Consider the following 25,473-nt stretch of genomic DNA (forward strand, 5'->3'; position numbering starts at 1 on the left):
AGCAGCTGTCCAAGCGATGAATACTTATTCTTAGCTTAGGACAAGAATCCACGGTTTCTCTGTTTGTCTCTGTGTGTCTGGGGGTGGTGGGGGGATTATTTCACACCACACACCTTTCCCCCCCCCAACCTATCCCCTGCAACATGTAAGAATAAAAAAACATTTAGTATAGAGTAATGTTTATTTTACAATTGTCCCAAGTGGAAGAAAAAAAAAAAAGAGGAACTAGTATAAAAATCAAAGGGTTTTTGGCAAATCGTACAGCATTTGTGGATGTTTGTTTGTATATATGTAAAGATGGTTTTATATAAAAGTTATTTAAAAACCTGCAGTAAGTTTCTATGCAGCCTACTTTTTTAGGCCTCTGGAGACCATTCAATTCATACTTATATTTGGCCCATGGTTACTAAATTATGTGGTTAAGTTTGTTATCAACAGAGTTAAAGCCATCAAGATGCAGATGATGCTGCAGAAATATCCAAGATAATTATCTATCTGTAAAATCTGCCTGTAAAAAATGCTCTCCTGCAACCCAGACCAGCGAAAGGCAGGAGTCTTTCTATCTCCATGAGTTTTTCCTACTCTGTCCCAGTCATCCCTTTGTAAAACTTGCTTCCCCCTCATGCCCTCCTCCTCAGAGCGCCCATCCACCTGGCCCAAGGTCCAGGCTCCAAGTCCACCTGTTTCCTGCCCACACCCGGTGCTGAGCCTCAGCCTTGCCTCCGCACCACCTTTAAAGCTAAAGGAGTTTTAAAATGCCCTGGTAGCCTGGGTTCTGTTCCTAGTTAAAAACTCAAATACCTAAAAGGGTAAATTGCAGACCTAGTTTGCTGATGCAAGCCTTTATACAAGTTTATTATGATCATTTTCACTCTTTTAGAGCTCATGGATGTTTCCAAATACAATGTTTATTTCTCTTAAAAGGTTTTTCTTTGGCACTGGAAATATATATTGCAGTGATGATCCTTCCTATCACATTGATCTGCCTTGGGTAAAGTTTAATAAGACCTGTGTATACCTATGAACTATAACATTTTAGATATTTGTGTTCTGAATATGTACAGGCCTAATTCTGCTTTGTATTTTTTTCCCCAAAAAGAGCTATGTAACTGTTCTGTCACCTGCAAGGCAGCTTAATAGACCTGGTGGAACTGACCTTCTGGGTCTTCAAGCTGAGACTTAGGAAACAATTTGGAAATAAAGGACTAAGGTAAAACCACCCATATTTTGGACCTAGTCCTCTAAGGTCAAATGCAACCCAGGGAATACGTGATGGGACTTCTAAGGGTTTTGTACTTTCTGGGAAGTCACCCAATCCCCCGAGAAGGGAGATTGTGGAGACCCAGAGACAGAGCCACCAACCCATTCTCTGCAAAGGGAAGGTCATCAGAGAGGAAAAAGTCCTCTCATGCTTCAAGTAAAGCAAAATGGTCAGCAGTACCATGATATGACCTGTCCTGACAGAGGGCACGACTGGCAGAGGTGAAGCCTCACCAAGTCCCTAAGAGTAACCCTGAGGAGCCTCGACTGACCTCAACAGCAAAATTCTTAAACACATATGTTTGTGCCCAGCTTGGCCTTGAATTCCCAGAAAAACAGTATAACCAGAGGCAAATATGCTGTTTCAAGGGTGACAAATAGGATCTGTATTAAAGCCATTTGTAAGTTTTACAGGTCCAAGACCGTCAGACTTCTAACAAGTAAAAATTCCTATTTGTGTAAATTCCTAGAGGACAAAACATGCAAAATCTTTTTCTAGGATTTATGTCACAAAAGCTTCGAGGTGTTATCAACCTCGTTGCACCTGTTCCCCTAAATACCCTCATCTCCAAACTTGCTTCTCACCTTGATATTTTGTCCCTTGACCATATTCAATAGATAAAATAGGGCAACGATAACCTGCTCTTACTCCTGCTTACTTCATCCTTTGGGATGTCAGAAATTTCCTGTGGTATGTTGTTTTAATATTACTGATAATTCAAGGGCATAACTAGTTTGATATATGACGTGTAAAACTAGACGTTACTTGCCAAGCAAGTAAAATCTTTGGATATGATCCCCCTGGATAGCATGGCTTTTGCTCTAACTCCTTACTCCTCTTCATCCTACTTTTTGGGCCATGCATAATCAACCTGATTAGGTTGCAAATACACAAACAAAAAGAAAAAAAAAAAGAAAAAGAAACTCACTAACCGCTCTGTTAAGGAGCTTCTTCTCTTGCAGACCAAAAGCCAACATACCCTCCTCTCAGATGCACAGGACCTCTGAAGACCCTCACAGTGCCTGCGACACAGCTCCCATTTCTGGGTCTACCTTCGTCCCTTTGTCATGCAGGAAGTAGCCAGAGAGAAAATCCAGCTGCCCATTTCCCAATATGTGGGCACTGTGAGGTCTGGCTGTGAGGCCTGGCCAGAGGAGGTAGGGAACAAGACACTCCAGCGGTGGCAGGAGAGAGATCCTAACCAACTCCCTGCCTGCAGCCCAGAAACCCACCTGCTGTGCCCCTATCAAGACCACCAGTGGGGATTTCACGCTTCCTTTCCTCTGCACTATTGTCCCCCTCCCCCGTTCTGTATTGCTATCTCTGTCAAGTCCTCCTTAACGCAAAACTTCCCTGTCTCCATCCCATATCCGCACTCCCAGTGCCTCCCCTCTGCTCTAACGTCCTGTGGCACTTTTACATTCCTTATCACCCTCAATCCTTAGGTAAAGTTGAAAGGACCAGTCGAACTCTAAAAAGTTCTCTCTAAGCTCTCTTTGCAACTCCACCTTGATTGGGTAAAATTAAATTCTCCCCCACAAAAAAACCCTTCTGAGGCCATGTTTAGGCATCCGGCCCTCCCACCTGGAATTGCCCCAGTTAAGGCCCTTACCTAAGGATCTCGTCTCCCCACTTCTTACCTTTATAAGGCACTAACTCTGGAAATCTCAGGACACACTGCTGCCTGACCAGATAGGCCTGCCTCCCAGTGTCTGTTAACACCTGGGTCTGGGGTCCATTTCTCTCTCCCTTGGAACTTAAGAAAGGTTTCTCTTGCTGCAAAGTGGACATGCCCTCTCTAAGTGGTGCTGTGCACCCCACTGCTGCTAAGCTGCGTAAACCGTCTGGAACCCTAACATCCTGAATTCATGTCTCCCGACTTAAGCCTGCTGAGCATGACAATACAGACCCTCCTAAATATCTCCCACCCCGCTCCTCTCACTTTACTTGTACACCCTCTTTCGACAATCCCCTTAAACTCCACTTCTCCCATGCTCATACCTCTTCCTCCATCCCAGAGAAAGCATGATTCTACCTTTTCTTGGCCTGTTTCCTGCCTTCCTATGTCAGCTATGCTGCTCAGTGCCTAACTGTACTGTACCTCCTTGCCAGTATCTTTTTGAAGTCTGGCAATTAGGTAACAGGATAAGACAAATCCGTCTTCTTGATAAAAAATTGTGCCCATTTGATAATTGCCCACATGTTCTTCTCATGTTTGCTGCAGTCTCCACATGTGCTCATCAGTGCCTGCCACAATCTAGGAGAAAACACCTCCGCCTCCAGGGGGACCAGGAGCAGAGACCCTGGAGGATGGGAGGGATGCCTGCGTTGGAAAGGCAGGTACCACTGGGCCTACCCATATATGGGAACAACTAAGACCTGGGAAATTATACCATCCCAGTTACCATCAAAAGGCAGCGAAAATAATGTACCTTTTAAAATTAACAGCCCTACCACCTGGCAGAGCCGCATTGCAGCCATAGGATTTGATAATCACGATTACTTCCATGGCTTAGGAAAAATTAATTCTTGCACACCTAAGGCTCTGGATGCCCTCAGTGTCACTAGACAACAGACAGTGGTTCATCTCAAACACTTAAACCTCACCCTCTCCTTCTCGTGGGACACTTCTCTCCCTCTCCCTATCCTTACTGGCTAACTTTTAAAACGTCAGTCAGTACTTCAGCCTGTTCCCTATGTGCACCGCTCCACAGGTCCTTGCTCATTCCCATCCCAGTAATGTCCTTTAACATTATGTCCACCCCAACCTGCTCAGGGAGACCCTTACTCAGCTCCTCCCTCTCCCCGATTCCCTCTTCTCTCAATCTCACTTCCTGCTAGGCCAGAAATAGTTCCTTATGCTGGCCTGTGACCTGATGGATCCCTTTAAATGGGGACTCAGCTACCCTTCCCCCAGGCATGTTTTTTCCTTGCTCCTCTTAAGTATTCCCTTGCCTTGGGCCCACCACAACACAGGGGCCCTGTCATTCAGTTACCTTGATTCCCAGCCTGACCCTCTATACTGAGGCCAAGGTCACCGACCTGCTCACCACCAACCTGCTCACCTCTCCCACAGCTGACAGCTCCTTCCCTGGACCTAACCTTGACTTATCCAGGACACATGATGGACGGCAGCCACCCTAGCTGTCCTCCTAGGGGATAGTTTAGTTACAGCAGGTACAGCTATGGGACTGGCAGCAGGGGAATTGGCACATTCTCTTGTCCAGACACTCCAACAACTTTCTTCTTTAGCTGAGGTCCTACTTTAGAATAGTACTTGCTGCTTTATGTCAATCAATCAGGTCGAGTGAAATATAACCTACAGCACTTTAAGGGGCTAGTACAGGACCTAAAGGGTAAGAGGACCTCTTGGCACCGAGAGGCCTCCTGGGGAAGATGGAAGGGGCTGGCCCCATGGTTGTTACCACTCTTGGGCCCCTTTCTAACCTTAGGCCTGATCTTAGTCTCCTGCATCATCTGATGCCTCCAAGACCCAATTTCCCAAATCTTTAATCAAACATTCAACCAGCTTCTTCTCAGGAATTATCAGCCACTCCTGACAGCAACACCAGAAGACTGCTCACAGGGAGAAGCAATCACCCCAATATAAAGTCTCGAGATCTACAAGCAGACACTGACTCGCTCCCTCATTGATCTGCCCACCGCTGGCCTTGCCCACTTTCGCCTCTGCACTTGAATGCTGACAGATGCTACCTCTGACACGCCAAGGTGTGCTCTTCCTATACAGTCTCAGGCAAGGCAGCTGGATGATTCCTCCTATCAACTCTATCACCAACTGGGCCGCCGTCCTTGAAGATATGTGGCTACAAGGAACCTTTTCTGAATTCAGCCCTTGTGAAATTTTTGCCTTTGGCACCTGGGTCCTTGGACTCCTAGCTGGACTCCTAGTCACTTTGAGACTTTCTTCCCCTTAACTCCTCCCTGAGTCCCCCCACGTCGCCCCTGTTCAGCTCCGAAGCAGCCAGACTGATGAACGACGCCCCGTTTCCACAACCAAAACAAAAAGGGAGGAATGTTAGATGAATTCGGTTCTTATTTCAGATCCCCCCCCCCCCATAAGCTAAGTGTCCTGAAAGGCCCTGGTCTGACCAATTAAGCTACCATCCCCCTCTGACCTAACCTGGTCACTTACCTGGGAGACCTGCCCCCTCCTGGTGCCCTTGGCCAATCAGTGAAAGGGACATTCCCCGCTGACCCCAAGCCAATTACCTGGCCGCATGACCCCCTCCCATGGGACTCTAGGCAATTAGTTCAAAGAGCATTTCTCCTATCCTATTGGCCCCCAATCTGTAACCCCAAGCCCCTATATAACCCTGATCCCAGCACATGTTCTCTCTTCTTCCCGGATTCTTCTTTCTCTCTCCCCCTCTGTCTGTCTGTCTGTCTGTCTGTCTGTCTGTCTCTCTCTTTCTCTCTCTCTCTCTCTCTCTTTCTCTCTCTCTCTTCCTTTCATACCGGCCCCTCCAATAAATCTCTTGGCTACAAGGTGGTCTCTGGTGTGATCAAACTTTATCCTTTCACACCTACTTTCAAGTTTTTAACTAGACGTATTATTTTGGCTTTACTGATGGTTATTTTATTTTTTCAGCTGCTTTTTATACTTTTATTGGTACATTTTGGGCCCACATCATAATATAGTTCCTGGTAATAGTAACATCATGCACACAGCAGCTACCACTTTTATTTTTTATGGGTACATTATAATTGTTTGTGATAGTGACATTTATAGTAACACATGCATATATGCACACAACATTATGTGGTCTCTCTGGTGGTTATTTTAAAGAATATGCTTAAACTGTATTTTATTACATCACTGACTGTATCATTCCTTGCTATCTAAGGACATTACTTGTCATACCTCTCTGCTGTCTTAACAGTCAGACTGTCATTTTCTGACATTATCAATGTAGTCCGTAGTCACATTCTCTATTATAGTTCTTATTGTCTTCGATGCTTTTTTTTATTACAAATAGAAATAGCATTTACATTATTCCAGTTATTAAATTACTCCTTCCTGATAAACAAAATAGCGTAGGTTTGCCAGTTGTAGAAAAAATGGTGATGTCATGCCATTAGAACTGAAGAATGACTGTTCTAAGTGTTGAGGTCAAATGGAGTTGCTTTAAACTCTGTCCTTTTAAACCCTTTATTAAATTATTAATGTGAGCAAAGACACATTTTATTTCTAAAATATTGAATATGAAACATTAAATATCTTTGTTCTTGCTTCAGAACACCTATCCTTTGCTTCTTGATTCTGAAAATGCTGATTAAGAGATCTTTTCTTTTATTCTCTTAATTGTCCATTTTCTCCAGGAGTGTTCTGCTGGACTTCCTCCTTTACGCTGTTGAACTAGGGTAGGTTTTTCACGGACATGAATAGCAGGGCAGGCTGGTGGATGTGGGAGCATGGCTTTCCACTCTCCCTTGATGAGAGGCATCACAAGGTCTCAATGCACGTGAGCTAGAAGTACGATCTAAAAATGCATTTAGGTGTTGCTTTCGTGTTTTTACTATTATTTTCACTTTTTAAAACACCACTTCTAGTCAGGTATGGTGGTGCACGCTCATAATCCTAGGATTTGCCCTAGAGGTTGGATGCAATGCCCAGACATGGGCAGCAGAGGGCAGAAGAGAGCAGTCAGCCAGGGCTGACTCTCAGGCTCAAGCCTCCACTTTCTGGAGGCAAAGCAGAGGACCCAGGGTGTCTGGAAGAGAAGGCTTAGAGGTGGCGAATCAGGGCATGGAGCTGGCTAGACAGGCTAGCAGGCGGGAAGCGAATCGCCAGGGTCCCGCTGCAGTTTTGGTGCCATCCAGCCTGCCCAGGAACAGGTACTTAACCTAAGAGCCACCCCTGCGCCCAGGGGGCTGGCACAAGCCTCCTGTCCGCCAGAAGAGGGTCGGTGTCCAATCCAGCCATTCCAGAGAGGAGCACACAAACACAAGCCTGCTCTCCTGTACAGACGTTTCAGCATCCGTTCAGAAATTTAAGAGGAAAATAGAACTAAGAAAACAATTCTTTGTGTTAGCTTCAGTGTTGGTATTATTAGTTTATTGTCACCTTACACTGTGTTTCCTACTTGATATTTAGGATAAAAAGTTGATTGTTCAGTGAAATAAATGAAAATAGACTGCGATGAACAGAATGGTGGCCCCCAAATTCCTGTGTGTCTTGACACCCCTCTCCACCGTGGAAAGCCGTGAGAAGATGCTGTGTCTAAGAGCCACGAAGGGACCCTGGCAGAAACCACGCCTGCTGGCAGCTCCATGCCCTGGCGCTGTGAAGACCAAGCCTGGGACGAACCACCCTGGCTGTGGCAGGCTGTGTGAGACACCACGCTGGCAGAGCACGGACCCTGCCACCACTATTTCATTTGGAGCTCTTCTGTCACATCATCAAACAAACAAAGAAACAGAGAAACCATGACAATGGCCTTTTATTGGCCTGTTTTTTCCTCTTTCCCCCCAAATTTATATTGTTATAAAATACACATAACATAAAATTTATCAAAATATCATTTTTTATTGTACAGTCAGTGGTATTAAATACACTCTCATTGTTGTGCAAACATCACTCCATCCATTTCAACAACTGTTTCCATCTTGTAAAACAGAAATGATGCTCATTAAACAGTAAGTTCAGGTCTTTCTTCCCCAGCTTCTGATGACAACCATTTTCTGTCTGTCTATATGAATTTGACCACTCTAAACTCCATATATAAAAGGAATCACATAGTATTTACCTTTCTGCGACTGGCTAGTTCTACTTAACATAACGTCTTCAAGGACAGGTGGTAGCATATGCCAGAATTTTCTTTCTTTTTAAGGCTGAGTGATATTCTATTGTGTGTTTGTCTATGTCACATTTTATCCCTTTATCCAGCGATGGACACTTAGGATGCTTCCATTTTATGAACATGGGTATGCAAATACCTCTTTGAAACCCTGATTTCAGTTTTTTGGGGGCAATGTGTGCAGTCATAGAATCGCTGGGTCATATGAGAATTCTGCTTTTGACTTTCTGAGGCACTATCTTACTTTCTGAGGCGAGAGTATTCTGAACATGTCAAATTATTGTATTACATCCTCTGTTTCTTTTCTCTGTGTGATGGGGTGTTGCAGTCTACAGCCACATTTGTAGACTGTCCACTTACGCCCTCAGACTTGCTTCATCCATTTTGATTATCTTTTTTAAGTGCATAAGTGTTTATAATTGCTGTACACTCTTGCTCTATTAAACCTTTAAATGTACAGCATCCTTCATCTGCTTTGTCTCCTGTCCTTCTTGTCTTTTTTCTTACATTACCATGGCCACTCTGGCTTTTTTCTAATTACTAATTTCATGGGATTTTTTTTCTTTCCTTTCATTCTTTGTCTTAGGACCTGATGATTCTGTCAGCGCAACTGTCCAGATGGGAGACAGATTCCTGCTCCTCTTAGAATCCTTTCCATAAGGATACTTGGGAGGAAATTGAGCATCAGCTATTATAGGGAAAGGCAAATGTTACCTGACCAAGGAGAGCTTCCTCAGTATTTCTAAGGAAGGGTCTTCTATCCCTTGCTTTGCTGCAGGGAAAGGTGGTATCAGAGCCACAGTTTTCTTGATAGATTCCTCAAAAACAGTCTTTCGCCATGTAGTTGCATATAAGAGCCATTCAAAAAGGTTTTAAAAATACATATCTGTATTTGATAAATTTGAATCTGTAGGTATAAATTGCTGGGGTGCCTATAAACTGCCCAAGTGGTTATAATGCACATTGAGGTTATGGATAGTTTGAGTCTAGAAGAACAGAGGTGTCTAACAGCTCTCAAAGGGGGAGACAGAGAGTAAGAGAGCACCCTAACAATCTGGGGGTGGGGAAAGGTACAGAGATAAGTTTGTCCACACATCTTACTATAAATAGGATATTGGGGGGGGGAGTGCACAGTATAGAAGTGTGAAAGTTTAATTGTAAGCCAAGAAAGAATAAAAATAGCATCCCCCATACCAGATGGGATGGGTAGCCTGAACATGGATTCTGATAGATGCTAGACGGGAGGCCAGGCAGTGTTACCCACTGATTCTCCATGGTTCTAAATATAGCTGAGCTTGTCTACACTGGGCACTGTCCTTTAAAAGCTGTTGCTCCTGTTTCTCACCCTATAATAAAGGAAACTCAAAATGGCCCAAAGACCCCAATATAAAACAGAAACTCTGAAAATACTAGAAGAAAAAATAAGAAAAACATTTCAAGACATTGCTACAGGTGATGATTTCCTGCTAGGGCTCCAAAAGTACAGAAACAAAAGCCAAAATGGGCTAATGGGATCACGTCAAATTAAAAAGCTTCTGCACAGCAAAGGAAACAATTAATAGTGGGAAGAGAACCACAGATTGGGAAAAATATTTCTCAACTATCCTTGTGACAGAGTTAATATCCAGAATTTATAAGGAACTAAAAAAATTAACACTAAAAAAGTAATCCAATTAAAAAATGGGCAAGCTATTTGAATAGATAGATGCCTCTCAAAAGAAGAAATACCAATGCTTAAACACACTCCAAAATATTCTATGTTATTATTAACCACCAGGGAAATGAATATGAGCAATACCATCTACTCAGGAGACTAAGGCAGGGGGATTACACGTTCGATGCTGGCCTGGATAACATAGTGAAACCTGCCTCAAAATACAATTGTAATTAGTCTGAGAACATAGATCAGTGATAGAGAACTTGCCTAGCATGCGCAAGACCCTGGGTTCAATGCCTGGTACCACAACACAACAAAAACAAAGTAAACACTACAACGAAATACCACCTCATCCCAGTCAGACTGGCAACTATCAAAAAATAAAAGAAAATAACAAATGCTGGTGAGGTTGTGGAGGAAAGGAACTTTCATACATGTTGGTGGAAATGTCAAGTAATATAGCCATTATGAAGAACATCATAAAGATTGCTTAAAATACTAAAAATAGATGTATCCTATGATCGTCTGGGGAGGTAGAAGTTGAGACTGTGAAGATGAGGAGAGATCTCTGTAGATATGGCAGCATCCTGCACCTCGACCACACTGGTATTAATATCCTGTGCTCCAGGTGCCTTTTCTCAGCAATGATTTGCGTGTAGGAAGCTGGGTCCCCAGCAAGGCCATGGTAAGAGAGGGTGGGACCTTTAAGAGGTGGGCCAACTAGAAGTTCACCCAGCCATCAGAATGCTGTCCTCTGAAGGGGCTCAGGCAGTTCTTACAGGACCCTGGTTAGTTCTGCAAGAGCAAGGCTGGCCCCTCCACTGTGGTTGGCCTCCTGCCTCACCTGGACCTCTCCCATGCCATCTGCCATAAGGTGTCACAGCCCAGGCCCTCAGCCGAAGACACACCTAGGGGACTGCCTGATCTTGGAGTTGTCAGCCTCCAAAACCTCAAGCTAAACACATCTCTTTTCTTTATGAAGAACCCATCCTCGCGTATTTGGGTGCAGCCACAGAAAACAGACGACCGTATTGGGTTATGATATCATTCTGTGGCTTAGAGATATATTACTATTGAAGGGAACAGGATAATCGATGGGTGGGATCTCTATATTATTTTTATGACTGCATGTGAGTCTCAACGATATCCAAAGATCCCCAACGATCTCCTCTTTGACATGCTTACTTTTAAAAAGCCAAACAGCAACGGCAGACCAGGGAGGCAGTTAAGTCAACTTGTCAGTTAGGCGTGAGCCTCGGAACTGTGACTTCACAATGCTGCACGGCACTGACCAGCGGAGAATCCTGGGACTCCAGGGCTCAGTCCGTAGTGCTCTACCAAGCACTGTAGACATGATCCGTTTTCGGGGTCGAGAACTAAAGAGAAAAGAGGTTCCCTGTCATCGGAAAGCTCTCAATTCAAGGCTTATATGCACAAGGTAGTGTCTAGTACATTCATTTTTATTATCCAGCAGACTGGTGGGCCCAGGAAATACTCTGTCTTATCTCTATGAAACAGGAGCTAATTTTTTAACATCAGATCAACTTAACTGGTCTCAAGGGTGCTCATCTTCCTAAGTTTAGGGCTGTGGACCTCTGGGGAACAGGCCTTGTATTCCCAAGGAGACAATCTCTGTATTTTTCTAAAGTCTATGAAAATGTCTGTTTTAAACATCAGAGAGGATTTATATTCCATTCAGTCTACTGGGTTATACCTATTTTGACCACAAAGTTCTGATAGGAATTGGTCATAGCTCAACCAAATACCTAAGACCTCCTTGTATTTAGAAACTTTTTCATGTTTCCAGTATTATTTGGTCTTCTTTAGCAACTTTTCCTCAAAATTTGAATACTGACTTAGATAACATGAAAACTAATTTTTCAGACTCCTTAATTATCTAAAATTTTCTGGTAACAAAATTGTATCTACTTCTTTACAGTTCTTCATATATTGTTTTACATACGTTTGGCCACAAATTGTCTCCTTTTAATCAGTTCAAATGCCTGATGAGTAAAAACTATCCTAACTATTAAGTATTCCTCAAAGAGTGTAACAGGTACTTAGGTAAATATTCATTAGGTAATTGGATAGAAATATGCCTTCAAAAGATATAAACAAGAATAAAACATTAGAAAAATATGATTTTATTTTTCCTTGAAAACATTATACAAACTATTTTTTTTTCTTTTGGTACTAGGAATCAAACCCAGGGGCATTCTACCTTTTTGATACACCCCAACCATTTTTACATTTTTTCTTCTGATACAGAGTCTCACCAAGTTGCTAAGGGTCTCAATAAAATTGCTGGCCTTGAACTGGTGATATTTTTTTTCCCTCAGTTTCCCAAAGTCTGGGATTACAGGTGTGTGCCACCATACCTGACTGTGGAAACTTTTCTTGAAGGACGTATCTATCACTTTCAATCAGAATTACTTAGCAGCAAGTATTTACGGAGAAACTTATAGTTTAAGAATTCTTTTGGCTGGATGTGGTGACCCAGGTCTATAATTGGGTGGCTGAGACAGGAGGATCACAGGTTTAAGGACAGCTTCACCAGCACAAAGAGACTATCAGTAAAAACAAAGAAAAATTTAAAAAGGGCTGGTGGTGTAGCTCAGAGGTAGTGTCCCAGGTTCAATCCCCATCATTACACAAACACAAACACACACACACACACACACACACACACACACACACACACGGAGAATTACTTTAGTATAATAATGTATTAAATTTATAACTCTGTAAAGAGGTACAATTTTTCCAGATTAGACATAGGTAATCTAAATTTTTAAGTGGCTTTTAGTATAACTTATGTGTTCAAGCTATATTATGGATTGTAGTGTTAGCTTTAAAATAGTACACAGTTGTTTCAAGCATGGACCTATGCTCTTGGTCCTGCCCTCGAGTTTTTGGTTCCAGCCCTAGGCTCTTGGCCTCGCCCTGCAGTTCTGGCAACACCATTAGGTTTGTGGCCCCTCTCTTGGGCTCTTGGTCCTGCCCTTGGTCTCTTGGACCTGTCCTTGGCTTCTTGGCCCATCCTTGGGCTTTTGGCTCCACCTCTCGACTTTAAGCACTGTTTTCTGAGTCATCCTTACTTCATCATGAAAAGTAGCCCACACTCTAGCTGAGTGGATTCCTCAGTCGGCCTGCCCTCAGCGGAACTTGGATCCCACCACCCTGTTTAACTCTGTGCTCTTTCTGTGCCTTCCAGCCCAAGCTGGCAGTGTTTGTGCCAATGTGAAAGGCTCGCAATCTTCGTGGGTCTCCCGCAGCATCAGCTGTCTTCATCAGACAGAAGTCAGGCCCTCCTGTCCTTCTGGGTGAACCCCAGGGTGGCAGATGCCCTTACGCTTTCAGTCCACTGGGTAGGCAGGGGGATCTGTGAGGCAGGCCTGTAGCCTCTTTTAGGAGCCTGTGCCTCTGCAGACCCACCTCTTGATGGTTATAAAATGGCAGCAACAGATAGAACAACCACACACTCAGCTTTCCCTTGGGCCACACTTGCCTGAAGCATGCTCTCAGCTTGAGCACCTTGGCATCTGGGCAGGTTGAGGGTCTCCCGAAGCATCACATTCTGGTTCTCCCTTGTTTACCAATTCTCCCATTTGTCTTTCTCTTCTTACAATGTATATAGGCAGGCTAGAGAAAACAAGAGCCACCCTTTCAATACCTTACTTGGAAATCTCTTCTCCCAAGTACCTAAGTTCACTATGTAAAAGCCTGTTTTCCATGTTACTACTGGACACACTTCACTGAGGTTTTAACCCATTATGACACGGACCTTCCGCCCTAGGGTCTGCAGCGTGCTCCTTCCGGGTGCTCATCAGTAGTGTCTTTGGAGCCCACAGTTCTGTCTGGTCTGTGTGTGGGACTTGAATCCTCTTGAGCCATTGAGTTTCCCTCCAGTGCTTCTTGGCACCAAGGAACCCTGTCTTGCTGAGTCTTCCCGGTTTCTAGTAGTCTGTTCAACACACTCTAGGCTTTTTCTACCATGCGCATCTGCATTTTTCCAGCCTCCACTCTGCTGATTGAAAAGCTGCACCCATATTTTCAGGTGCTTGTGACTACAGCACCCTTATCCAGGTAGGAAAATCTCCATCCATTGTTAAGACGTAGTGATAAAATGCCACCACAATGTAGTGGTTTAAAACAGTAGGACATCCCTGTGCTCTTGTTCTGTAGGTCAGAGGCCTGGGGATTGACTAGGTGCTCTGCTTGGCTCCTGTGGAACAGATCCAGGTATAGGTAGAAAGGAGTCCTGCAGACTTTGGAGCTGCGTTCCCAAGGTTCCCTTTCCTAGCTGCTAGCTACACGGGTAGCTGCCTGGCCTTCGCTCCTGTATCTGGCTGCACTCCTTCTTGTGCCATCTGTGTGGCTCCTACCGGCAACGGCAGGTTGAATGTCTCTCACATGTCAGAGCTCTCTGAATTTTTTAATGATGTCTAACTCCATCAGATAAAGCTCTATGAAGCTAAGGTCTCTGAAGCTAAGATTAGGTTGGGAGTATCAGGTTTTTCTGGTTTGTAGCCTTAGTTCCATCTGCAAACCCTCTTTTGCCACATGTTGGGCTGTAGGGGTGAGGTGGTAGCAGTCTTTGGGCATCCTGTCTACCACATGCCTACAACTGTTACTCCATCATATCAACAAAGCCCTTCTAAGCCAGTGGTCATTTCCAGTGACCTCCTGCCTTGGCCTTTGTTTTGCATCCAGCAGGGCTGGTTACTTTCTTCTTGTAACTCCTCAGCCTGTGGGCTTTCCTGCTCTCCTCTGACAGTGTGCAGTGTGCTATGCTGCACCCCCTTCCCATCGCTAAGACTTGCCATGCCCCAGAGCTCTCTTCCTGATTGACCTCTAGCTTGCTGAGTAATCTCAACTCTTCTGTTAGCTTTTAGAACTGTAATTCAATAACACCTGGGTGTGCGATCGAAGCCTGTTTGAGGAATTGAGAATATAATTTTTATCATGGGTCACCATGAAAATTTGGCCTAAAAGTCTGCCCTGTGTTTGACTACTAACTAGCCCTTCCATGGTGTTTAATGTGCAGCATGAAAAGCCTTTCCCCTGATGTGGAATCCCACGGGGACAAAACAGCATCACTGGAAGATGCCGGCCAAACTCCGTTGATCTACAGCCCTGTGGTGCTCAAAAGCGGCTGGCGAAAGCGGAAGCGCCATCTCTTCCTGTTCGATGACGTGTTACTGGTGACCAGTACCCGGTTATGTATGCACTGTGCACTCCGGGATACCAGAAAGTAGGTTTGCATGAACTCTTACTATAAGAAATTACAAAGTGGTCTTTGCTGGTGTTGTTCACAAATGATTTGATCCTTCCTTTATTAAACAAGTATCCACGAAGGCCCTGTGCTGTGACCCCTTGCAGAGAACAGAATCAAGATAAGTACCAGGCTGGGACCCTCCTGCCTGGGCTCACAGACAGATGAAACCAAGGAGGGGACCTTCAGATTGTGACTAGTGCTTCTTCTTTTTTTTTTTTTTTTTTTTTTGTGGTACTGGGGTTCCTGAAAGCCCTTCTACCTCCGGGCTACACTCCCAGACCTATTTTTACATTTTTATTTGGAAAGAGGGTCTCCTAAGCCAGCGCGCGTGGCTGCCTTCGAACCTGCGCGATCCTCCTGTCTCTGCCTCCCAAGTGCGGGGATTACAAGCGTGCGCCACCACGCCCGGCGTGACTAGTGCTTCTAGTAAGAAGATAGAGGAGGCTGCTGGGTGGTGGTGAAGATGGGGCAGTGTTACAGAGGGGTCACCAAAAGCACCTCTCTGCAGTGGTGACCTTTAAACCCAGTGTGTGAGATGAGCAGCTGCCATTCCTAGACAAGGCAGGGCCCTGCTCAGCTGCAGACACATGCAAGGACGTGGTCCTGCTGTCCATCCCAGGCTACAGACTGCTCAAATGTTGTCTCTTGGGAAACATGTTTTCTTTTGGCAGTAGTCAGGGAAAGGACTTCTGTTTTCTACCCAGAAACCATTTCTTGTCATAGAATCCGCCACCCTCTTTTTTTTTTTTTTTTGTACTGGGGATGAAACCCAGAAGCACTCTATCTCCAGGAGACACCCACCCCCAGCCCTATTTTTATTCTTTGTTTTGAAATGGGGTCTCACTGAGTTTCAAAGAGCCTAAGAAGTAGCTGAGGCTGTCCCTGAATCATGATCCTCCTGCCTCAGCCTCTCAGATGCTGGGATTACAAGTGTGCACCACCATGCCACGCTTGCCACACTCTTAATGGTTCCCAGAGAACCTGCTGTGTTCTGCTTAAAGCACTTCATTTAAAAAGCCGTCTTCCCTTTCCTTTAGTAAATTGCATTTATAAGCCGGGCATGGTGGCACATGCTTGTAATCCTAGAATTTGGTAGGCCAAGACAGAAGGCTTGCTGTTTGTGGACAATTTCAGCCATTTAGGCCCTTTGCAACCCAGTGAGACCCTGTTTCTAAATAAAGAATAAAAAAATAGGGCTGATGATGTAGCTGAGAGGTAGAAAGCCTCTGGGTTCTATCCCCAGTACCACAAAAAAATAGAATATTGTATTTATCAAGAAATGATTTTTTAAAATTTTGATTGGTCCATTGTTCTAAAAGATGCATAATATTCTCATTTATTATCATTATTTTTTTGTGGTACTGGGGATAGAACCCAGGGGCATTCTACCTCCAAGCTACACCCCCAGCCCTATTTTTATATAAAATCTTATAAAAACTAAGGTTTAAATGTATTTTAAATCCCTGTCAACCAGCTTACATGGTGGTGCATGACTGTAATCTTAGTGTTTGGGAGTCTGAGACAGGAGGGCCACAGGTTCAAGGGCAGCCTTAGTAACTTAGTGAGACCCTTCAACAACTTAGCAAGACCCTCTTTTAACAATAAAAATAAAAAGGCTAAGTTGTAGCTCAGAGGTAGAATGCCTCAAGATTCAGTTCACTCACACACCTATAAGCCAAGGTTATATATTTTTAGTCTGTTTATTTATTTTATTTTATTTTATTATTTTTTTATTTTTTGCAGTATTGGGGTTGGAACCCAGGGGCATTCTACCTCTGAGCTATGCTCCAGCCCTAATTTTTATTCTTTATTTTGAAACAGGATCTCACTGAGTTGCAAAGAGCCTCATCAAGTAGCTGAGGCTGTTTGTGAATCCAGACCCTCCTGTCTCAGCCTCCCAAGTACTGGGATTACAAACATGCACCACCATGCCCGGCTTAATCTATTCATCTTAAAAAAAAAAAATTCACTTTTAAGTCTTTGTTCAGCACTTCAAAAAATTTTTGAAGGAAGCAAGACATGGATCATAGATGTGTTGATGGTTCTTTAGAAGGCAGTCTCTTCAGAATACAGACTATATGCATACTCAACACACAGTATTCAGGGGAATGCCCACAGTCTCTAGCTGTTTCCCCGGGATGAAGTGTGCTGGGGCCTCCCTGGCTGGGCTCCTCTCAGCACGGCGGTGGCCAGTATCAGGGCCTCTCATCGCTGGCTGGGCATGGGTGGCTGGCGGGGTGACCAATGGCAGGAGGCAGACGGTGGCTGACGATGTCTCAGCACAAGCTCAGCTGCTCATTTAAGACATCACTAACAGAGCACTTCTTGGTTATCTTTCCAGTTATAAAAAACATTTTAATGTCAAAGCTGAAGTCCCACTGAGCGCTCTGTGGATGGCCGACTGTGTGGACAGAGGAAAAGAAGGCTCCGCACACTCCAGCAAGTCCTTACTCTTGGGCTGGCCAATGGTAAACTTCCTGGCCACCTTCAGGTAGGACTCGCAGCCTGATCCTGTGTCTACACGAGGTAGCTGTGGAAGGACATAGACCATTTACAATGGGACAGACATTGTAATGAGATTTTTCTCAGAACTCTTTCTAAAGGAAAACCTTTGGGTGTGGTTATGTATCAAGCCCCCAACTCACTTCTGGAACTCCTGTATGACAGTGCTTTCCCCAAAGAGGCTTTATGAACAAATGAATACAGCTGGATCAATAGTAGGCATTGGGGAAATACCCACGGGTTTTGATCAGTGGCTTCCAGTAGGGCTCCAAGGATACCTGAGGGTGGAACTGGGTTGTGGGAGGAGCAGAGGGACCAGGCTCCAGGCCCCTCCTCAGCACTCTCACGCATAAAGCCCACAGTGCCAATGCTTCTGAATGTACAAAAATAGACCTATTTCCAGCAAATATTATTGAACCATTCAACTAAGTTTTATAAACAATCAAATATTATGGCTTTTTCACTTCTTAGAAGACATTGTTTCTGGGACAATAGCATCAATCCATACAAACACCAAATATCTTATGTGTGCTTAATCTTAATAATTGTGTGTGTGTGTGTGTGTGGTATTGGAGGTGGAACCCAGGGGCTTTCTACCTCTGGGTACTCCCAGACCTATTTTATATTTTATTTGGAAACAGGGTCTCACTAAGATGCTGAGAGCCTCACTAAGTAACTGAGGCTGGCTTCTAACCTGTGCAATCCTCCCATCTCAGCCTCCCAAGCACGAAGATTACAAGCTTGTGCCACCACGCCCGGCATTAATAGTGTTTTAAAATGTGTGTATTTTTAATAGATGCATTGTAATCACACATCATGATGAGGTTCAGGGTGATAGACTCATAACATATGCCCAGCACTCAATGAGCCTTCCCCCAGGAACCAACCCACTCCCTCAGCCTCTCTGTCATGACACTGAGATTTCATTGATAATTTTGTGTATGTACATCATGTTGGTTGAAGTGTTTCTTTCATGGAGTCTCTCTCCCTCTACCTGATTCCTTCTCTTAAACCCCTCTGTCAGCAGGGCATGATGGTGCATGCTCGTAATCCCAGCATTTGGGAGGTTGAGACCTGAGGACAGCCTTTGCTATTTAATGAGGCCCTCCACAACTTAGTGAGACCCTGTTTCAAGCTAAAGAATAAAAAAGAGGACTGGGGGTGTCCCTTGGAGGTAGAATACCCCTGGGTTCCATCTCAGTACCGCAAACAAACAAAAAAACAAACAAACAAACAAACAAAATACAAACCTCTGTCACTCCACTAGGGTTTTCCTCCTTTGTCTGGAGTCCCTCCTGTATCCCAGTTTCTCCCTAGCCTCCAGATATGAGGGAAACCACCGGACCTTTCACTTTTTGTGACTAATCTCACTTAGCATAGTATTCTCTAGCACCATCCATTTCCCTACAAATGACATGATTTTCTTCTATTGTGTATATATCCCATAATTTTTAATCCATTTATTTGTTGATGAGTATCACGGCTGGTTCCATAGTTTGACAATTATAAGTTGTGCAGTTATAAACATTGATGTGCATACACTACTATGGTAGTCTGGTTTCAATCCCTTTGGGTAGATACCTAGGAGTGGTGTATAGCTGTGTCATAGGATAGGTTCATTTGCATTATTCTGAAGACCCTCCACACTGACTTTCAAAGTATTTGCACTCACTTGCAATCCCACCAACCATATATCAGAATTCCTACTTCTCTACATCCTCGCCAGCATTTGTTATTATTTGTGTAAAATATGTGTATTTGAATAGTACTGTGAGCCACAAGAACACCTTGAGGTTTCACTGACCCCATCCATTGTAGAAACTGGATCTCAGTGTGGTGGAGGGACTGGCACCACAGAGCTGCTGTCAGAGCCTGCGTTCCAAGCCAGCCTCCCTCCCACCTCTGTGCTGAGGCCCAGTCCCATCCCCTGGAAGCACGAGGGCTCAAAAGCCCGCTGTGAAAGGTACCACTTAAAACCTGCATCCACACTGGTCACAGTGATAGTGAACAGTTTCATCTGGAGTGACAGTCTTGAAATGTCAGTATATTTTATGTATTTAAAGTTTTTCTTCCACTTTTTGAATTGCAGTTCTTCAGAACAAAAGGAACAATGGCACTCTTACCTCCAAAGGTATGTTGTCCGTGTGCATATTTTAAATCCTTAATTTGTGATCAGAGAACAGAACTCTTTGCAAGTCAGCACCTCCGAGGCACTCACCCTCTTCTTAGTAATAAGGATCATGCTATCTTCAGAAATCTTCTTGCTTGGATTTACTTTGCTGCCATCATTAATGTTCTCTCATTTACAAGCGTGCTGCGGTTATTTTTGAGGACATTCTGGTCAGCACTCTACTCTTTCCCTTCTCTCCAACCTATATATTGCAGCTAACATTATTTTGGAAACATACGTTAAATTTTTATAAATGCAAGTCATTCTGCTGAGCAAGGTCAACACAACTGCTGCTTCCTTGAGCCCAGGAAGAGGCTGGGCCTCCTGTCCAGGCAGGTGTGCTTTGAAAGCTTGTCTGCATCCCATATCTCACATGCTAGGATAACCCTTCTGAGCCACCTCTTGTTTTTCTGAGATATTTTTGCATTATTTTCCAACTCATAATTGATCTTTCTGACTCTGTCCATACTAAAAAGAATGCAACATATCAGGAATACTAGCAACATAAATGGATTTGTAAGCGAGCTGCTAGCTAAATTATTTTATTTTGTATTATTATTGAATTTGATTAGGTACACCATCCTTGCCAAAGAGAAGGACAATCCACAGAGCATTCCCCTACAGATCTGTACCGAGAACGTCCAGAAGGGCGCCCATGTAAGTGTTTCAGAGACCAAGTACAATTCCAAGTTTCTGACTTAGGCAAAGTATGACAGAAAGAAGGGGGAAGGCTTAGAAAACACCATGTAAAAACACATTTTCACGTATACATACATGTCTGTGTATATAAAATGCAAGCACTAGGTAATAGGGGGCAAAAGGAATCCACATTGTCTTAAGCTTAGGAGAAGTACTGCAGCTAAATATCCATGGATGGTGGTAGTTTGTTGCAATGGAATAATTTACCCAAACAGGTATTTCCTAGTGGGATTAAGTATTTGAGTTTATTTAGAAATAATTGCAAATATAAAAAAGACTTTACATCTTTCCCTAGATTGAACTATTTGGAAGCACTTTACTTCATTTGCTTTAGTATTTCTTTGTCTCCATCTCTCTTTCTATATACATGTGTAAGTGGACACATATTTTTGACGATCTGAGAATAAATCTCTTCTATTTAGTAAGTAGAGCATGGCTGTAACGGTTCATCCTGCTGTTCCTGCTCCAGTCTTGTCAGTTGACCCCATTTCCCCCTTCTTCCCAGTACGGGATTCCCTCTGGAGCCAGGAGTTGTGCTCATTCTTATATCAGATACAGAGGAGCTTTGAAAGGCCTTCATTCTGGAGAATGTCAGCTGGGAAGAGTGACTTTGTCTCATTCTTTTTTGTTGCTGTTGTTGATACACTACTGGGGGAAATAAAACCTTTAGCTTGGATAATGTGTAAAATTTGATTTCTAAAATTATAGTACAGTAGTCAAGATCTTTATTAAAAGCAAGATATCCTAGATATTTTTATGGTGCTGCTTCTGTTAGAGTAGCCCAAGATTATGTGACATAGTATTGAAGTTGAAAAAAGGATCATACAAAAATTTTATCTCCTAGCTCAAAGAAAAGCCAGGGGAAGTCTGATTGTCTCTAAGCCCAGGCACATTGCTGGAGGGAGGAGCAGCCTCCTCTTTATCTGCTGATTTTAAATAGGCAAATGGGTACTGTCAGCATTTTTCATGGAAAATTATCTTGACGTCTAAAAAGTCAACTGTTTTAAGATAAACGTTCATAAAATAAACTCATTTAATATCTTTCCCAAATTCCTGAAGAGCCAAGCTTCTGTCCATTGTCTTGATTTTATTCTGCAGCAAGTTGCCTGTTGCCAACAGATTTAGTTTCAAGACCTTCAGTCTTGAAAGATATTTTCTCTAAACCTAGACCCTTCTTGCTAACTTCGCTCTCAGCACTTCAGAGCCGTCCCACTGTCCCTCGGCCTGCAAGCTTCCTCATTTCACATCCATCCTTTGTTTGTGATTCTCATTTTTCTTTGACTGCTTTTAAGGCTTTATTTTATTGCTTTCAGCAATGACACTAAAATGCATCAAAGCATAGTTTTTAAAATCTATTTTATTACAGATTATTATGAACTTAAACTTGTGAATTTTTGTCTTGTAAAATTTGGGGAATTTTTAGCTATTGTCACTTCAAACTTTATTTCCTTCCGCATTGTCTATCTCCTCTCATTAAACATATGGCTCCTATCCACAACCCCTCACTCAGACTGTATTCATATTTTCAGTCTTTTGTTCTTCCTCCTAGGGACGGAATACTCTCTATTGATGTATTTTCAAATTCACCAACTCTTCTGCTTTCCAGCTCAATTATGCTATTTATTTATTTATTTATTTATTTATTTTGTGTGTGTGTGTTTTATGTTTTATTTTATTTTATTAACAATTTTTTTTTGCCGGGCGTGGTGGCGCACGCTTGTAATCCCCGCGCTTGGGAGGCTGAGACAGGAGGATCGCGCAGGTTCGAAGCCAGCTGCGCGCGCTGGCTTAGGAGACCCTGTTTCCAAATAAAAATGTAAAAATAGGTCTTGGAGTGTAGCCCGGAGGTAGAAGGGCTTCCAGGAACCCCAGTACCACCAAAAAAAAAATTTTTTTTATTGAATTTATATAGTATACATTTACACTATATTTGGTGCCCTCGCCCCCCCACCCCCGTTCCCCTCCCCCAATGGTTGTCCAGGTTAACCATGTCTTATTCATAATTTTACACATGTTCAGGTGTAGACCCTCCTTAATCAAGATCAGCCTTTCTCCTCTCCTATCTTTCCATTAAAACTTAGCTAGTATTTCCCCTCTACTCTCTGGGGTCCTACTGGTATCCTTTGTGTTTTCTAGTTTGGGCATATTAGAGGAAAAATGTGTATCTTCTCCTTCTGTGCTTGGCTGATCTCACTTAACATGATGCTCTCCAGGGCTTTCCATCTTCTTGCAAATGATATAATTTTGTTCTTCTTTATGGCTGAATAGAATTCCATTGTGTGTATTTCCCACAGTTTTGCTATCCATTCACCTGTTGATGGTGATCTGGGTTGGTTCCATATTTTGGCTATTACAAACTGTGCTGCTATGAACATAGGTATGCATATGTTGCTGTATTTCTCTGAATTCAACCCCTTTGGAAAGATACCCAGGAGTGGTATAGCTGGATCATATGGTGGATCTATTCCCACCTTTCTTAGGAATCTCCACACAGATCTCCATAGTGGCTGAACTAGTTTGCACTCCCACCAACAGTGTAAAAGAGTTCCTCTTTCCCCACATCCTCGCCAGCATTTGTTGTTGTTTGATTTCTTTATGCTTGCTACTCTGACTGGGGTTAGATGGAATCTCAGTGTAGTTTTGATTTGCATCTCCCTGATGGCCAGTGATGAAGAACATCTTTTCATGTATCTATTATCCCTTTGTATCTCTTCTTTTGTGAAGTGTCTATTTAGTTCATTTGCCCATTTCTTGATTGGGTTGTTTGTTTTGCTAGTGTAGAGCCTTTTGAGCTCTTTGTATACTCTGGATATTAGCCCCCTATCAGAATGGTGGCTGGTAAAGATCCTTTCCCATTCTGTAGGCTTCCTCTTTAGGTTATTGATAGTTTCCTTTGATGAGAAGAAACTTTTTAGTTTGATGTTATCCCACTTGTTTATTCTTGCTTTAATTTCCTGAGCTTTGGAGGTTTTGTTGAGAAAGTTACTGCCTGTGCCAATATGTTGTAGTGTTGAACCTATGTTCTCCTCTACTAACTTCACAGTCTCAGGTCTAATTTCTAAGTCTTTGATCCATCTTGAGTTGATTCCTGTGTTAGGTGAGATATAGGGGTTTAGATTCATCTTTTTACAAATGGATAGCCAGTTCTCCCAGCACCACTTGTTGAAAAGGCTGTCTTTTCTCCAGCGTATGTGTTTGGCCCCTTTGTCAAAGATTAATTGGCTAAAGATGTGTGGGTTTGTTTCTGTATCTTCTATTCTAATCCACTGGTCAGTATATCTGTTTTTGTGCCAGTACCATGCTGTTTTTACTACTATTGCTCTATAGTATAGTTTGAAGTCTGGGATTGTAATGCCTCCTGCGTGTTTCTTGTTATTGAGAATTGCTTTGGCTATTCTAGGTCTTTTCTTTCTCCATATGAAGTTCATGATTGATTTTTCTAGGTCTCTGAAGAATGTCACTGGTATTTTAATGGGAATTGCATTGAACCTATAGATCAGTTTTGGCAGAATGGCCATTTTGATGATATTTATTCTGCCTATCCATGAGCACGGGAGATCTTTCCATCTTCCAATGTCTCTTTCTATTTCTTTCCTTAATGTTTTATAGTTTTTGTTGTAGAGGTCTTTTACATCTTGGGTTAGGTTTATTCCTAGGTATTTTATTGGTTTTGAGGTTATAGTGAATGGAATTGTTGTTTTTGTTTCCTTCATTGTGGGTTCGTTGTTGGCATAAAGAAAGGCCACTGATTTCTTTAGGTTGGTTTTGTAACCTGTGACTTTGCTGAATTTGTCAATCAGCTCCAGAAGTCTTTTGGTTGAGTTCTTTGGGTCTTCCAGATAAAGGATCATGTCGTCTGCGAATAACGATAATTTTACTTCCTCTCTTCCTATGTGGATTCCTTTGATTTCCTTCTCTTGTCTGATTGCTGCAGCAAGAGTCTCAAGGAGTATATTGAAAAGGAGTGGTGATAGTGGGCATCCTTGTCTTGTTCCTGACTGTAGCGGAAATTCTTGCAGTTTTTCCCCATTCACTATAATGTTGGCTTTGGGTTTGCAGTATATTGCCTTGATGATGTTGAAGTACTTTCCTTCTATCCCAATTTTTTGCAGTGTTTTTAACATAAATGGATGTTGGATTTTGTCGAATGCTTTTTCAGCATCTATTGCTATGATGATGTGGTTTTTGTTCTTGGTTCTATTTATGTGGTGAATAACATGTATTGATTTGCGTATGTTGAACCAGCCTTGTTTTTCTGGGATGAAACCGACTTGGTCATGATGTATTATTTTCTTGATATAGTTTTGAATGCGTATAGCTAGTATTTTGTTTAGAATTTGTGCATCTATGTTCATTAAGGATATTGGTCTGTAGTTTTCCTTTCTTGAGGTATCTTTATTTGGTTTGGGGATTAATGTGACACTGGCCTCATAGAAGGAATTTGGAAGAGTTCCATCTCTTTCAATTTCCCGGAACATGTTATGAAGTATTGGTATTAGTTGTTCACTGAAGGTTTTGTAGAATTCAGCTGGGAACCCATCTGGGCCTGGGCTTTTCTTTGGTGGAAGAATTTTTATTGCCATTTCTATTTCTTTGGTTGTTATTGGTTGGTTTAGGCTTGCTATGTCCTCTTGGTTGAGTGTAGGAAGGTTAAGTGTGCTTAGAAATCTGTCAATTTCTTCCAGGTTTTCAAATCTATTGGAGTATAAATTTTTAAAGTAGTTTCTGATAATATTTTGAATTTCTTCACTATCAGTGGTGATATCTCCTTTTTCATTTCTAATTTTGATAATTTGAGTTGATTCTCTTTTTCTTTTGGTTAGGTTGGCCAGGGGTTTATCAATTCTATTAATCTTTTCAAAGAACCAACTTTTTGTTTTATTGATTCTTTGAATTGTTTTTTTGTTCTCTATTTCATTTATTTCCGCTCTAATTTTGATGATTTCTTGTCTTCTGCTGGCTTTGGGAATAGACTGTTGCAGAATTTCTAGATCCTTGAGTTGTGTCATTAGGTTCTTTACTTGGTGGTTCTCCATCCTTTTTATGTCGGCACTCAATGCAATAAACTTTCCTCTTAGTACTGCCTTC

This window comes from Muscardinus avellanarius (genome assembly GCF_963383645.1).
Source record: "Muscardinus avellanarius genome assembly, chromosome: 6".
In the NCBI taxonomy this organism is placed as follows: Eukaryota; Metazoa; Chordata; class Mammalia; order Rodentia; family Gliridae; genus Muscardinus; species Muscardinus avellanarius.